The sequence below is a fragment of the Trachypithecus francoisi genome, unplaced genomic scaffold, assembly GCF_009764315.1.
Source record: "Trachypithecus francoisi isolate TF-2019V2 unplaced genomic scaffold, Tfra_2.0 Contig01451, whole genome shotgun sequence".
In the NCBI taxonomy this organism is placed as follows: Eukaryota; Metazoa; Chordata; class Mammalia; order Primates; family Cercopithecidae; genus Trachypithecus; species Trachypithecus francoisi.
The window spans coordinates 2,746,090-2,763,101 of record NW_022681432.1 but is presented as its reverse complement, the minus strand read 5'-3'; the positions used below and the strand labels follow the sequence as shown (position 1 = coordinate 2,763,101).

The window sequence follows — 17,012 nt, the reverse complement described above, 5'->3', positions numbered from 1 at the left end:
AACTACAAATAAAACTAGGGAAATTGGAATAACACGGGTGAATTGTGTCAATGTCAATCTGATTATAATACTGAACTAAAGTTCTACAAGATCTTCCACTGGGGGAAACTGGGCAAATGGTACATGGAATATTTCTGTATTATGTCTTACAACTGCATGTGAATCCACATTATCTCAGTAAAAATTCAATAAAAATTAAATGTCAAGATGATGATATATTTATGGAATACTAAGGAATACAACAGGAGGAAGTCCCTAAATTTTCCTTAAATATGCAAAGGCAGAAAGACTGCATGGAAGAAATACTTAAGCTAAGTCTTGAAGAATGAGTAGAAGCATTCTGGATAGATGGGAGACGGATGGGCGATAAACCAGGAAGAGGGACAAGCAGGCAAAGAGATATAAGAGAACATGGTGTACTGAGGGAACTGCAAGTAATTCAAGTATGGCTGAAGCACAAAATTCATATGCAAGAAATATCTCTTTTTCTCCAATGTTCTCCTTTAGTAGTAGTCAAAAGAGATTTCTGACATTCAACCCTATGATACACAGGAATCAAAAGGAATCCACAGCCCCTTGTGCTCCAGGAATTAGGAGGGAGCCATCCCCTGTTCCCTTGTCTTGATCTTTATATTACATGAATGAAGAACTGGCCTCATAGCTTTCTGTGTTCCTTACAGGACCCCCATCTCTCTCTCCCCCAACCCCCACACTCATAGTTTCATAACCATTACCTGCTTTGATAGTATTAGAATTGTATAATTATGTCCTTTATCTCTGTTTACTTCAGTCAACTAAGGAAGTCTAGAAATCCCAAATTCCCACACTTTATCCCCATGCAACTCTGCACATTATTTTTTGACCCTATTTCCCATCCTTCCCCATTTCCTGAAACTCTCCTGCAGTGTCTACTAGAACTTACAGTCCATCACCAGAAAAAGTATTTATATCCTCAGTCTCTTTTCTTTTCTTTTTTTTTTTTTTTTTTGAGACGGAGTCTCGCTCTGTCGCCCAGGCTGGAGTGCAGTGGCCAGATCTCAGCTCACTGCAAGCTCCGCCTCCTGGGTTTACGCCATTCTCCTGCCTCAGCCTCCCAAGTAGCTGGGACTACAGGCGCCCGCCACCTCGCCCGGCTAGTTTTTGTATTTTTTAGTAGAGACGGGGTTTCGCCGTGTTAGCCAGGGTGGTCTCGATCTCCTGACCTCGCGATCCACCCGTCTCGGCCTCCCAAAGTGCTGGGATTACAGGCTTGAGCCACCGCGCCCGGCCCCTCAGCCTCTTTTCTAAATATTCCTTTCACCTACTTGCTCTAAGAACTCTAGTTTTCCAATGAAGACACTGCTTCCCCTAAAGCCCAAATGGCAACTGCTTTTTTTCCCATACTCCTCAAATCAATGGTCCTAAAGTTGGGTTAGACATCCTATTTGCACCTCATTACCACTTCCAAGCCATTATCCTTCTGTCTTCCTTAAACGTCCCCCAGCTTTGAATTTCAAGTCATTCAGACATTTAGTTGTTCATTCATAAAGCAATCATGTATTGAACACTCTAATATATGCCAGTGATTATTCTAAGGGTTAGGGATACAACGATAAAACTGGACAAAATTCCCTGTCCACATGGAGCTTATATTTTACTATTCCTTATAATTAAGTTATACTACTCATTACTTGAGGAGTTTAAATTCTGGCCTAGTGACTGTCATAATACTTAATGATAAATATATATTAATAAATTTTCAGATTTATTGTGTTCTCATTTCCTTGATCTCCTCTCTTCCAGGGAGCTATCTACCACTTTTCCTCAGCCACTCTTATATTCATTCCCTGTCTATAATCTCAATTTTAAGCATTCCACTATCTAATCAGCACCTTTCTTCTCTCCATCACACTGCTTTTAGCACCTTGACTTTTATAATTCTTCAACCTTTACAAGATACGCATTCTTTGGACCCTATCAGCTTTTTACAGTTCCTTATCATTCTCATGTCCCCTTTCCCCTCTACCTAATAGAAATTCCATAATCATTCCCTGGTATATATGTCCTGAATATTCTTGCCTTGTTCTTGCTTGAGTTCAGGGGCCAAAACCAAAGCCTGCTTAAAGCCAATCCTTTCTCTACTTTAATCTACCCTCCATAACAGGTGAAGGTGATTTTTAAAAAAGCATACAACCACACTTATTGGTCTTAGTTAAATTCTTGACCACAAACCTCATCTGTGCTCTTATTGCTACCTAGCAATCATACTAAATCTCTCTAGTCTAGTCATGTTGTTTCTCACTTAGATGTCTATTTTACACCTTCTCTTCCTAAAATCTCTAATATTTCCTATCTCTCTTCATTCTATCTGATACCCTTACTTACTACTTCACTGAGGAAATTAAAGCAATCCAAACAAAACTTTGAACTGCACAAAAGTATAACTTAAAAGAAAAGAGGAAATGCTTCTCTTTTTACAAGTATTCCTGCTAATTCCAGACACACCCAATCGATTAATAGATCTAAACAAAAATTATCAAAGGCTGCTAACATCCCAACAAGGGAAACGACTGGACATTATGTATCTCTTGATAGAAGTATACAACACCATTTATAAAGTATTCTTGTAAACACTATACCCAGATCTCATCAAGCCTCTGAATGAGGAATTACAGAGAACAGAAGAACATGTTAAAAGTCACCATGGGATGCAATCAGCAAAATACAGACTGTGGGAGACTCTACAGGACAAACAGTTCAGTTTTATCAAGAAATAAACTGGGTAATGTAGATGAAAAGAGCATGTATAAATTGAAAGTGACATAAGAGACACATCAATCAATCACAATACGTGGTCTTTATGTGGACCACAATTCAAACAAACATTATAAAAAGACAACTGGGGAGTTTGGAACATGGATGGGATATATTATAATATTAAGGAATTATTGTTAATATTTTAGGTATGGTGATATGGTTATATCTTTTAAAGCACCATCTTTCAGAGGCATATAATAAAATACTTAGAGTTGTAATAATATGATACATGGGATTTACTTCAAAATAATCTGGGGAAGGGAAAGAGTGCAGATGGGGCTATAGAACAAAACAATACAGGTCATGAGGAGATAGTTGTTAAAGCTGGGTGATGAGAGCATGAAGGTTCATTAATCTACTAGGTTCATTAATCTATTCTCTCTACTTTCATAAATTTTTGGAACTTCCATAATGATGAATTTCTTAAAGCAGAGATTTTTCTATGAGCATCAGAAGATAACTTCCAACTGACGTAACTTCAAGAATGCACCCATATCCTGCCTCTGCTCTTGTCATTATCCATACTCCTAAGTAAGGTCGACTCCTTCATTTGTGCACCAGAACACATACCTTCTCCCTATTCAAAGATGCCATTCCAGTAATTCTTTTCTTACCTGCCTTATTAATTTCCCCTTCTCTACTGGATCAGTTCCATTCAGCATAGAAATGTGCTATAATTTCTCACATTTAAAAAAAAAAAGTCTATTGATGTCCTGTAGTCCCCTCTAGCTATTGCCCAATTTCTCTGCCTCTTTTAGAAGAAGATTCCTCAAAGGAGTTTTCTTGATTTCTAGTTTCCAATTCCATTTATCCCATTCTTTACAGAACTCATTACAGCTAGGCTTTTACACCTACCACTCCACTGAAATTGCTCTTGTCAAGGTCAGCAATGACCTCAACGTTGCAAAATCCAGTGGTCAATTCTCAGTCTCTATCTTATTTGAACCATCAGTAGCATTCCATGCAGCTGCTTATGTTCTTCTCAAAACACTGTCTTCATTAGGCTTCCAAAACACTATACTCTTCTAGTTTTCCTCCTACCTTATTGTTCTCTTCTTCTCAGTGTTATTTGCTGGTTTATCATTATCTTTATGATTTCTAACAATTCTCCAGAGTTCAGTCCTTCTTTTCTAAATATACACTCTTTCTTGATGATCTCCAAATTTTGTATTTCTATCCTGGACTTCTCCCCTGAAATCCAACTCCACTTGAATATTTAACAAACATCATGAACTTAGATCCACAGCTGAACTCACTAAAAATTTGCTCCGCTTTTATAGACTTCCACCTTTCAGATGGCAGCAACTCCATCCTTCCACTTGCTCAGGTTGAAAACTTTGGAGTCATCCCTGACTTTTCTCTTTACCTCTACTCCACGTCCAACCTACCAGTGAAATGCTAAATAGAATTTTTCAAGTCACAATGAAAAGGCACTAAACTGAAACGGGAAAGACACTACATCATTAACCAACTACTCCCAGCAAAGAGAAGTCCAGGACCAGATGCCTTCAACGGGTGAATTCTACCAAACATCTAAAAAAAGAATTAACACCAATCCTTCTCATACCTTCGAAAATCAGAAGAGGAGGAAATACTTCCAAATTCATTTTATGAGGTTAGCATTACCCTGATACCAGAGACATACAAAGATACTTCAAGAAAAGAAAACTGAAGAGCAATTAATCCTTGATTAACAAAGAGGCAAAAACTCACAACAAAATACTAGCAAACCAAATTCAATAGCATATTAAAAGTATCATACACTACAACTAAGTGGGATTCATCCCTCATATGCAAGGATGGTTCAATATATGCAAATCACTTAATGTAATATAACACATTAACATAAGTATAAAAACCACATTATAATCTCAATAGAAGCAGGAAAAGCATTTGACGGAATTCAACACCCATTGAGAATTTTAAAAAAACTCAACAGATCAGTTATAGAAGAAATTTACCTTGACATAACCTCATATCTAGAAAATTGTAAAGATTCCACAAAACAATTGTTCAAACTAATAAACTGATTCAGTAAAGTTGTAGGATACAGATTTAACATACAAAAACAGTTGTGTTTATATACATTAACAATGAACTATTAGAAAAGGAAATAATTCCAATTACGATAGCATCTAAAATAATAAAATACTTGAATATAAACTTAAAGTAGGTGAAAGACTTCTAAACTGAAAACTTCAAAACACTAATGAAAAAATTAAAGACATAAATACATAGAAAGGCATCCTATGTTCATGAGTTGGAAAACTTAATATTGTTAAAATGTTCACGCTACCCAAAGAGATCTATGGATTCAATGCAATCCCTATCAAAATTCCAATTACATTTTTTACACAAATAAAAAATACAATCCTAAAATTCATATAGAACCACAAAAAGAACCCAAAAGGCCAAAGCAATCTTGAGAAACCACAAAGCTGGAGGCATTATATTTCCTGACTTCAATATATATTACAAAGCTATAGTAATGGAAACAATATGCACTGGCATAAAATCAGACATATAGACCAATGGAACAGAATAGATATCGTAGAAATAAAACCATGCATATACAACCAACTGACCTTCAATAAGGATGCCATGAATACACAATGGGAAAATGATAATCTCTTCAAGAAGAGGTGTTGGGAAAACTAGATATACACATGCAAAATAATGAAACTGATCATTTCTTTATGTCACACACAAAAATCAACTATAAATGAATTAAAGATTTAAACATAAGACTTAAAACTGTAAAACTCCTATGAGAAAACATATGAGAAAAGCTTTATGATATTTGTCTTGGCATTTATTTCTTGAATATGAGACAAAAAGCAGAAGCAACAACAAAAGCCAAGATAGATGAGTGGGACTACATCAAACTAAAAAGCTTCTACACAGCAAAGGAAACAGTCCACAGAGTGAAATGATAAACTATGGAATGAGAGAAAATATTTCCAAATCTGATAAGGATTTAATATCCAAAATATATAACAAACTCTTACAAATGAAAAGCAAACAAAACAAAGCAAAAGAACCAAATAACCCAATTAAAAAATAGGCAAAGGACTTGAATAGACATTTCTCCACAGAAGACATACATATGGCCAATAAATATATGAAATGATGCTTGATATCCTTAGTTATCAGGAAATGTGTATCAAAACCACAGTAAGAAGTAACATCACATCTGTTAGAATGTTTACTATTAAAAAATAAAAACACAACAAATGTTGGCAAGTCTTGTACATTGCTGGTGGGAATGTGTATGGTATGGCCATTATGGAAAAGTATGGAAGTTCCTTTAAAAACTAAAAATAGAGCTACCATATAATGCAGCAACCCTACTTCTGGGTATATATCCAAAAGAATTGAAATAAGAATCTCAAAGAGATACCTGCACTCCCATGGTCACTGAAACATTATTCATAGTAGCCAAGAGATGGAAACAAGCTACATTTCTACCCACAAATGAATGGATGAAGAAAATGTGATATATACACACAAAAGAATACTATTCAACCTTGAATACAAAGGACATCCTGCCACTTGAATTAATATGGATGAAGTTGGAGGACATTATACTAAAAAGAATAAACTAGTCACAGAAGGATAAATTTTGCATGATTCCACTTAAAGGCAGTATCTAAAATACTCAAACTCAGTGGGAGGTAGAGTAAGATGGCCAAATGGAAAACTCCAGTAATCATCCTCCCTGTGGGAACACCAAATTCAACAACTACCCACACAAAAAAGTACCTTCATTAGAACCAAAAATCAGGTAAGCGATCACAGTACTAGATTTAACTTCATATCACTGAAAGAGGCACTGAAGAAGGTAGGAAAAGCAGCCTTCAATTTCCAATGCCACCACTCCTCCACGCCAGGGCAGTGGCAGAGTGGTGCAAAGAGAGAACCTGTGTGCTTTTGGGAGGCAGAGTGCAAAGACTGTGAGACTTTGCATTAGAACTCAGTGCTCTCCTGCCACAGTGAAAAGCGACATCCGGCAGAACTCAGCTGGTACCCAAAGAGGGAATATTTAGACTAGCTCTAGCCAGAAGGCCATCCCAGTACTTGCAACCTGGGTTCCAGAAAGCCTTGACACTGTGGGCTAAAGTGCTCTGTGGATCTAAATAAACTTGAAAGGCAGTCTAGGCCATAAGGACTGCAATTCCTATGCAAGTACTCCTGCTGTGCTAGGCTCAGAGTTAGTGGACTTGGGAGACATGCAACCTAATGAGACACTAGCTGGGGCAGCCAAGGGAGTGCTTGCACACCACTCCCACAACCCCAGGCACACAGCTCACAGCTCTGAAAGAAACTCCTTTCTTCTGCTTGAAGAAAGGAGAGGCAAGAGTAAAGAAGACTTTGTCTTGCAACTTGGATACCAGCTCACCCACAGTAGGAGAGAGTACTGAGCCAAATTGTGAGGCCCCTATTACAAACCCTGGCTCCCAGACAACAAATCTAGACACAACCTGGGCCAGAACAGAACCCACAAGCTTAAAGGGAAAAACCCAGTCCTGGCAAGATTAATCATCTGCTGAATAAAGAGCTCTTGGGCCCTGAATGGTACCCAGGCAACACTCAGTGTGGGTTTTGGGTGATACTCAGAGATGTGCTGGCTTAAGGTGGTGAGTGCTGGCTTAATCCAGCACATTTCCAGCTGGTTTGGCTATGGAGAGAGATTCCTTTTGTTTGAGAAAAGAAAAGGAATGTGTAAAGGGGACTTTGCCTTGCAGCATGGCTACCAGTTCAGCCACAGTGAACAAGAGCACCAAGTAAACTCTTGGGATCCCTGAATCCAGGCCTTGGCTCTTGGATGTCATTTCTAGACTTACATTGGGATAGAGAAAAGTCCACTATCCTGTAGGGAGAGTTCCAGGCCTGGCAGCATTCACCACAACAGGATGAATAGCCCTTGGGCCTGGAGTGAACATTGGCGGTATCTAGGCAGTGCTCACCATGGCTCTGGGATATTTGTGGCCACAGGAAGCAACTCCTCTGCTTGTGAAAAGAAAAAGGAAGAGTGTAAAGGACTTTGACTTGTGGCTTGGGTCCCAGCTCAGCCACACTAAAATAGAGCACCAGGTACATTTCTAAGGTTTCTAACTCCAGGGCCTGGCTCCTGGATGACATCTCTGGACCTACCTGTGGACAGGGGAAACTTGCCATCCTGAAGGGAAAAACACAAACCTGGCTGGCTTCACAACATTCAGATTGTACAGCCATAGGGCCTTGAGTAAATATAGGCAGTAGTCAGGTAGTGGTTACCGCAGGCCTTAAGTGAGACCTCCTTAACCTATTGGCTTTAGGTTTGATCCAGCACAGTGTCAGTGGTGGTGGCCACAGGGTTGCTTGTGTCACCCTTCCCTCAGCTCCAGGCAGCTCAGTACATAGAGACAGATTCCATTTATTTGGGAGAAAGTACGGGAAGAGAATAAGAATCTCTGCCTGGTAATCTAGAGAATTCTTCCAGATCTTAACCAAGACAACCAAGTCAGTAGAACCACAGTGTTAGTGGTCTTGGGGTATCTCCTAATGAAGATATGGCTGCAGTGAACAAAAACTTAGAACACTGAAGTCCCTTCAAATACCTGGAAAGCCTTCCCAAGAAGAAAGGCTTCAAACAAGCCCAGACTGTGAAGATTACAAGAAATACTTACCTCTTCAGTGTCCACACACCAATGAACATTCACAAACATCCACCTAGGAAAACACGACCTCACCAAACAAACTAAACAAGGCATGAGTGATCAATCCCAGAGTGACAGAGATATGTGACCTTTCAGACAAATAATTCAAAATAGTTGTGTTGAGGAAACTCAAAGAAATTCAAGATAACACAAAGAAGGAATTCAGACTCCTATCAGATAAATTTAACAAAGGGGTTGAAATAATTAAAAAGAACAAAGCAGAAACTCTGGAATCCAAAAATGTGATGGACATACAGAAGAATGCATCACTTTCTTAACTGCACTTTCTTAACTGATCAAGCAGAAAAAAGAATTATTGAACTTTGAGATAGGTTATCTGAAAATACGCAGGGAGAAGAGACAAAAACAAAAAGAATAAAATTAATAAAACATGCATACAAGATCTAGAAAATAGCCTCAATAAGGGCAAATCTAAGAGTTATTGGTCTTAAAGAGGAGGTAGAGAGATAGAGATCAGGATAGACAGCTTGTTCAAAGGGATAATAACAGAGAACGTACCAAACCTAGAGAAAGATGTCAATATTCAAGTACAAGGAGGTTATAAAACACCAAGCAAATGTAACCTAAATGACACTACCTTAAAATATCTAATAATCAAATTCCAAACGTCAAGGATAAAGAAGGATACTAAACACAGCAAGATAAAACAAATGAACATGCAAAAACACTACAATATGTCTGTCAGAAGACTTTTCAGTGGAAACTTTACAGGCCAGGAGAGAGTGGCATGACATATTTAAAGTGCTGAAGGAAAAAAAAAAAACTTTTACCCCGGAATAGCATACCCAGTGATATTATACTTTGAACATGAAAGAAAAATAAAGACTTTCCAGAACAACAAAAGCTGAGGGATTTCAGCAATGCCAGGTCTGTCCTACAAGAAATGCTAAAAGCAGTTCATCAGTCTGAAAGAAAAGGGTGTTAGTGAGTAACAAGAAATCACCTGAAGGTACAAAATTCACTGATAGTGGTAAATACACAGAAAAGCACAGAATATTACAGCACTGTAATTATGAATGTGTAAACTACTCATATCTTAAATAGAAAGACTAAAAGATAAATTGATCAAAAATAATAACTACAACTTTTCAACACATAAGACAGTACATTAGGACATAAATAGAAATGACAAAAAGTTAAAATGGGACACAAAGCTAAAGGGTACTTTTCATTAGTTTTCTTTTTGTTTATTAGTTTGTTTATGCAATTAGTATTAGGCTGCCTTCAGTTTAAAGTAATGGATTACAAGACATTCTTTGCAAGCTTCATGTTAACCTCAAATCAAAAAACACACTACAGATTTATAAAAACTAAAAAGCAAGAAACTAAATCATGCTACCAGAGGAAATTATTTCCACTAAAAGGAATACAGGAAGGGAGGAAAGAAGGATGAGAAGACTACAAAACAACCAGAAAACAAAAAATAAAATGGCAGGAGTAAATCCTTACATATTAATAATGACACTGAATGTAAATAGACTTAACTCTCCAATTGAAAGACATAGAATGGCTGAATAGATTTAAAAAAAGAAGACCCAACAATCTGCTGCTTATAAGAATCACACTTCACCCATAAAGACGCACATAGACTGAAAATAAAGGGATGAAAAAATACGTTCCATGCAAATAAGACCGAAAAAGAGCAAGAGTAAGTATACTTATTTGAGACAAAATAGATTTTAAGATAAAAACTATAAAAAGAAACAAAGAAGGTTTCTTAATGGTAAAAGTGTCAATTCAGAAAGAGGTTATAACAATTATATGTGCAACCAACACTAGAGCACCCAGATACACAAAGTAAATATTATTATTGCTAAGAGAGAGACACACCACAATAAAGTAATAGATGGAGACCTCCCATTTTAGCATGAGACAGATCATCCATACAGAAAATCAACAAAGAAACATTATAATACTTAATCTGCACTATTGACCAAATGAACCTAATAGATATTTACAGAACACTTCATCCAAAAGTTACAGAATACACATTCTTCTCCTTAGCACATGAATTATTCTCCAAGATAGGACAATATAAGTCTTAAGAAATTAAAAAAAGTAAAATTACATCAAGTATCTTTTCTGACCACAATAGAATAAAATTAGAAATTAATTACAAGAATTCTGGAAACTATACAAACAGGCAGAAATGAAACAACATGCTTCTGAATGATCAGTGAGGCAATGAAGAAATGAAGAAGGAAACTGAAAAATTTATTGAAACAAATGAAAATGGAAACACAACATACTAAAATCTATGGGATATAGCCAAAGCAGTACTAAAAGGAAATTATATAGCTATAAGCACCTACATCAAAAAAGTAGAAAAACTTTAAATAAACAACCTAATGATGCATCTTAAAGAAATACTAAAGCAAAAATAAACCAAACCCGAAAATAGTAGAAAAAATAATAATAAAGATCAGAGCAGAAATAAATGAAATTTAAACAAAAATATAATAAAAAGATTGATGAAATAAGAAGTTGGTTTTTAAAACAGATTTTAAAAATAGACCAACTTTGAGCCAGACTAGTGAAGATAAAAAGAGAGAAGACACAAATAAATAAAATTAGAGATGAAAAACAAGACATTACCATTAATTCCACAGAAATTAAAAGAATCATTAGAGACTACTATGGGCAACTATATACCAATAAATTGGAAAACCTAGAAGAAATTGATAAATTCCTACACACGTAAAACCTACCAAGACTGAGCCATGAAGAAATTCAAAAGCTGAACAAACCAATAACCAGTAATGAGACTAAAGCTGTAATAAAGTCTCCAGGAACAAAAATTCTGGGACTTGATGGCTTCACTGCTGAACTTTACCAAACATTTAAGGAATTAATACCAATCCTATTCAGACTATTCTGAAAAATAGAGGAAGAGGAGGGAATGAATGCTTCTGAACTCATTCTATGAAACCAATATTACCATGATGCAAAAACCAAAGACATATCAGAAAAGCAACGCTACAGGTTAATATTCCTAATGAAAATTGATGCAAAAATCCTCAAAATTCTAGTAAACTGAATCCAGCAACACATTAAAAATATTATTCTTCATGAACCAAGTGAGGTTATCCCAGGAATGTAATTATGGTTCAACATATAAAAATCAATCAATGTGATACATCATACTAACAAAATGTAGGACAAAAAACATATGATCATTTCAATTGATGCTGAACAGGCATTTGATAAAGCTCAACAATCCTTCATGATAAAAACTCTCAAAAAACTGGTAATAGAAGGAATGTACCACAACACAGTAAAAGTCATATATGACAGACTCACAGCTAGTATCATAATGAATGGGGAAATACGGAAAGCCTTTCCTTTAAGATATGGAACATGACAAGGATGCCCACTTTCATGAATATCATTCATGGTATTGGATCCATATCATCCAGTGGTACTGGAAGTCCTACTTAGACCAATCAGACAGAAGAAATAAAGGGCATCTGAATTTAAAAAGAAGAAGCCAAATTATCCTTGTTTGCAGATGCTATGATCTTATATTTGGAAAAAATCTAAAGACTTCACACAAAAACTATGAGAACTGGTAAACAAATTCAGTAACATTACTGGATATGAAATCACTAGCAATTCTATATGCCAACAGTGAACAATCTGAAAAAGAAATTTTTAAAAATCCCGTTTAACAGGAAGGACACCTATACCAAAACCCCATCAGTACATCACCATCATCAAAGACCAGAGACAGATAAAACCACAAAGATGGGGAAGAAGCAGGGCAGAAAAGCTGGAAATTCAGAAAACAAGAGCGCATCTCCCCCTGCAAAGGAGCGCAGCCCATCGCCAGCAACGGATCAAAGCTGGTCAGAGAATGACTTTGACGAGATGAGAGAAGAAGGCTTCAGTCCATCAAACTTCTCAGAGCTAAAGGAGGAATTACGTACCCAGCGCAAAGAAACTAAAAATCTTGAAAAAAGAGTGTAACAATTGACAGCTAGACTAATTAATGCAGAGAAGATCATAAACGAAATGACAGAGATGAAAACCATGACACGAGAAATACATGACAAATGCACAAGCTTCAGTAACCGACTCGATCAACTGGAGAAAGAGTATCAGCGATTGAGGATCAAATGAATGAAATGAAGCGAGAAGAGAACCAAAAGAAAAAAAGAGAAAAAGAAATGAACAAAGCCTGCAAGAAGTAAGGGATTATGTAAAAAGACCAAATCTACGTCTGATTGGGGTGCCTGAAAGTGAGGGGGAAAATGGAACCAAGTTGGAAAACACTCTTCAGGATATCATCCAGGAGAACTTCCCCAACCTAGTAGGGCAGGCCAACATTCAAATTCAGGAAATACAGAGAATGCCACAAAGATACTCCTCCAGAAGAGCAACTCCAAGACACAGAATTGCCAGATTCACCAAGGTTGAAATGAAGGAAAAAATCTTAAGGGCAGCCAGAGAGAAAGGTCGGGTTACCCACAAAGGGAAGCCCATCAGACTAACAGCAGATCTCTTGGCAGAAACTCTACAAGCCAGAAGAGAGTGGGGGCCAATATTCAACGTTCTTAAAGAAAAGAATTTTCAACCGAGAATTTCATATCCAGCCAAACTAAGTTTCATCAGTGAAGGAGAAATAAAACCCTTTACAGATAAGCAAATGCTTAGAGATTTTGTCACCACCAGGCCTGCCTTACAAGAGACCCTGAAGGAAGCCCTAAACATGGAAAGGAACAACCGGTACCAGCCATTGCAAAAACATGCCAAAATGTAAAGACCATCGAGGCTAGGAAGAAACTGCATCAACTGGCCGGGCGCGGTGGCTCAAGCCTGTAATCCCAGCACTTTGGGAGGCCGAGACGGGCGGATCACGAGGTCAGGAGATCGATACCATCCTGGCTAACATGGTGAAACCCCGTCTCTACTAAAAAAATACAAAAAACTAGCCGGGCGAGGTGGCAGGCGCCTGTAGTCCCAGCTACTCGGGAGGCTGAGGCAGGAGAATGGCGTAAACCCGGGAGGCGGAGCTTGCAGTGAGCTGAGAGCCGGCCACTGCGCTCCAGCCTGGGCGACAGAGCGAGACTCCGTCTCAACAAAAAAAAAGAAAGTGCATCAACTAACGAGCAAAATAACCAGTTAATATCATAATGACAGGATCTAGTTCACACATAACAATATTAACCTTAAATGTAAATGGACTAAATGCTCCAATTAAAAGACACAGACTGGCAAACTGGATCAAGAGTCAAGACCCATCAGTCTGCTGTATTCAGGAGACCCATCTCACATGCAGAGACATACATAGGCTCAAAATAAAGGGATGGAGGAAGATCTACCAAGCAAATGGAGAACAAAAAAAAGCAGGGGTTGCAATCCTAGTCTCTGATAAAACAGACTTTAAACCATCAAAGATCAAAAGAGACAAAGAAGGCCATTACATAATGGTAAAGGGATCAATCAACAGGAAGAGCTAACTCTCCTAAATATCTATGCACCCAATACAGGAGCACCCAGATTCATAAAGCAAGTCCTTAGAGACTACAAAGAGACTTAGACTCCCATACAATAATAATGGGAGACTTCAACACTCCACTGTCAACATTAGACAGATCAACGAGACAGAAGTTAACAAGGATATCCAGGAATTGAACTCATCTCTGCACCAAGCGGACCTAAGACATCTATAGAACTCTCCACCCCAAATCAACAGAATATACATTCTTCTCAGCACCACATCGCACTTATTCCAAAATTGACCACATCATTGGAAGTAAAGCACTCCTCAGCAAATGTACAAGAACAGAAATTATAACAAACTGTCTCTCAGACCACAGTGCAATCAAACTAGAACTCAGGACTAAGAAACTCAATCAAAACCGCTCAACTACATGGAAACTGAACAACCTGCTCCTGAATGACTACTGGGTACATAACGAAATGAAAGCAGAAATAAAGATGTTCTTTCAAACCAATGAGAACAAAGATACAACATACCAGAATCTCTGGGACACATTTCAAGCAGTGTGTAGAGGGAAATTTATAGCACTAAATGCCCACAAGAGAAAGCAGGAAGATCTAAAATTGACACTCTAACATCACAATTAAAAGAACTAGAGAGGCAAGAGCAAACACATTCAAAAGCTAGCAGAAGGCAAGAATAACTAAGATCAGAGCAGAACTGAAGGAGATAGAGACACAAAAAACCCTCCAAAAAATCAATGAATCCAGGAGTTGGTTTTTTGAAAAGATCAACAAAATGACAGACTGCTAGCAAGACTAATAAAGAAGAAAAGAGAGAGGAATCAAAGAGACGCAATAAAAAATGATAAAGGGGATATCACCACTGACCCCACAGAAATACAAACAACCATCAGAGAATACTATAAATGCCTCTATGCAAATCAACTAGAAAATCTAGAAGAAATGGATAATTTCCTGGACACTTACACTCTCCCAAGACTAAACCAGGAAGAAGTTGAATCCCTGAATAGACCAATAGCAGGCTCTGAAATTGAGGCAATAATTAATAGCCTACCAACCAAAAAAGTCCAGGACCAGATGGATTCACAGCTGAATTCTACCAGAGGTACAAGGAGGAGCTGGTACCATTCCTTCTGAAACTATTCCAATCAATAGAAAAAGAGGGAATCCTCCCTAACTCTTTTTATGAGGCCAACATCATCCTGATACCAAAGCCTGGCAGAGACACAACAAAAAAAGAGAATTTTAGACCAATATCCCTGATGAACATCGATGCAAAAATTCTCAATAAAATACTGGCAAACCGGATCCAGCAGCACATCAAAAAGCTTATCCACCATGATCAAGTGGGCTTCATCCTGGGATGCAAGACTGGTTCAACATTCGCAAATCAATAAACGTAATCCAGCATATAAACAGAACCAAAGACAAGAACCACATGATTATCTCAATAGATGCAGAAAAGGCTTTTGACAAAATTCAACAGCCCTTCATGCTAAAAACACTCAATAAATTCGGTATTTAGGGAACGTACCTCAAAATAATAAGAGCTATTTATGACAAACCCACAGCTAATATCATACTGAATGGGCAAAAACTGGAAAAATTCCCTTTGAAAACTGGCACAAGACAGGGATGCCCTCTCTCACCACTCCTATTCAACATAGTGTTGGAAGTTCTGGCTAGGGCAATCAGGCAAGAGAAAGAAATCGAGGGTATCCAGTTAGGAAAAGAAGAAGTCAAATTGTCCTGTTTGCAGATGACAGGATTGTATATTTCGAAAACCCCATTGTCTCAGCCAAAATCTCCTTAAGCTGATGAGCAACTTCAGCAAAGTCTCAGGATACAAAATTAATGTGCAAAAATCACAAGCATTCTTATACACCAGTAACAGACAAGCAGAGAGCCAAATCAGGAATGAACTTCCATTCACAATTGCTTCAAAGAGAATCAAATACCTAGGAATCCAGCTTACAAGAGATGTAAAGGACCTCTTCAAGGAGAACTACAAACCACTGCTCAGCGAAATAAAAGAGGACACAAACAAATGGAAGAACATACCATGCTCATGGATAGGAAGAATCAATATCGTGAAAATGGCCATACTGCCCAAGGTTATTTATAGATTCAATGCCATCCCCATCAAGCTTCCAATGACTTTCTTCACAGAATTGGAAAATACTGCTTTAAAGTTCATATGGAACAAAAAAGAGCCCGCATTGCCAAGACAATCCTAAGTCAAAAGGACAAAGCTGGAGGCGTCACGCTACCTGACTTCAAACTATACTACAAGGCTACAGTAACCAAAACAGCATGGTACTGGTACCACAACAGAGATATAGACCAATGGAACAGAACAGAGTCCTCAGAAATAATACCACACATCTACAGCCATCTGATCTTTGACAAACCTGAGAGAAACAAGAAATGGGGAAAGGATTCCCTATTTAATAAATGGTGCTGGGAAAATTGGCTAGCCATAAGTAGAAAGCTGAAACTGGATCCTTTCCTTACCCCTTATACGAAAATTAATTCAAGATGGATTAGAGACTTAAATGTTAGACCTAATACCATAAAAACCCTAGAAGAAAATCTAGGTAGTACCATTCAGGACATAGGCATGGGCAAGGACTTCATGTCTAAAACACCAAAAGCAATGGCAGCAAAAGCCAAAATTGACAAATGGGATCTAATTAAACTAAAGAGCTTTTGCACAGCAAAAGAAACTACCACCAGAGTGAACAGGCAACCTACAGAATGGGAGAAAATTTTTGCAACCTACTCATCTGACAAAGGGCTAGTATCCAGAATCTACAAAGAACTCAAACAAATATACAAGAAAAAAACAAACAACCCCATCAAAAAGTGGGCAAAGGATATGAACAGACATTTCTCAAAAGAAGACATCCATACAGCCAACAGACACATGAAAAAATGCTCATCATCATTCGCCATCAGAGAAATGCAAATCAAAACCACAATGAGATACCATCTCACATCAGTCAGAATGGCAATCATTAAGAAGTCAGG

The 17,012-nt window shown here is 37.7% G+C and overlaps 1 long non-coding RNA gene across 1 annotated transcript in view; it reads right to left on the bottom strand.

Moving 5' to 3' along the window:
- LOC117096268 overlaps positions 1-17,012 on the bottom strand; it is a 58,294-nt gene that overhangs the window by 33,039 nt on the left and 8,243 nt on the right. The gene's annotated exons all lie outside the window — the stretch shown is intronic.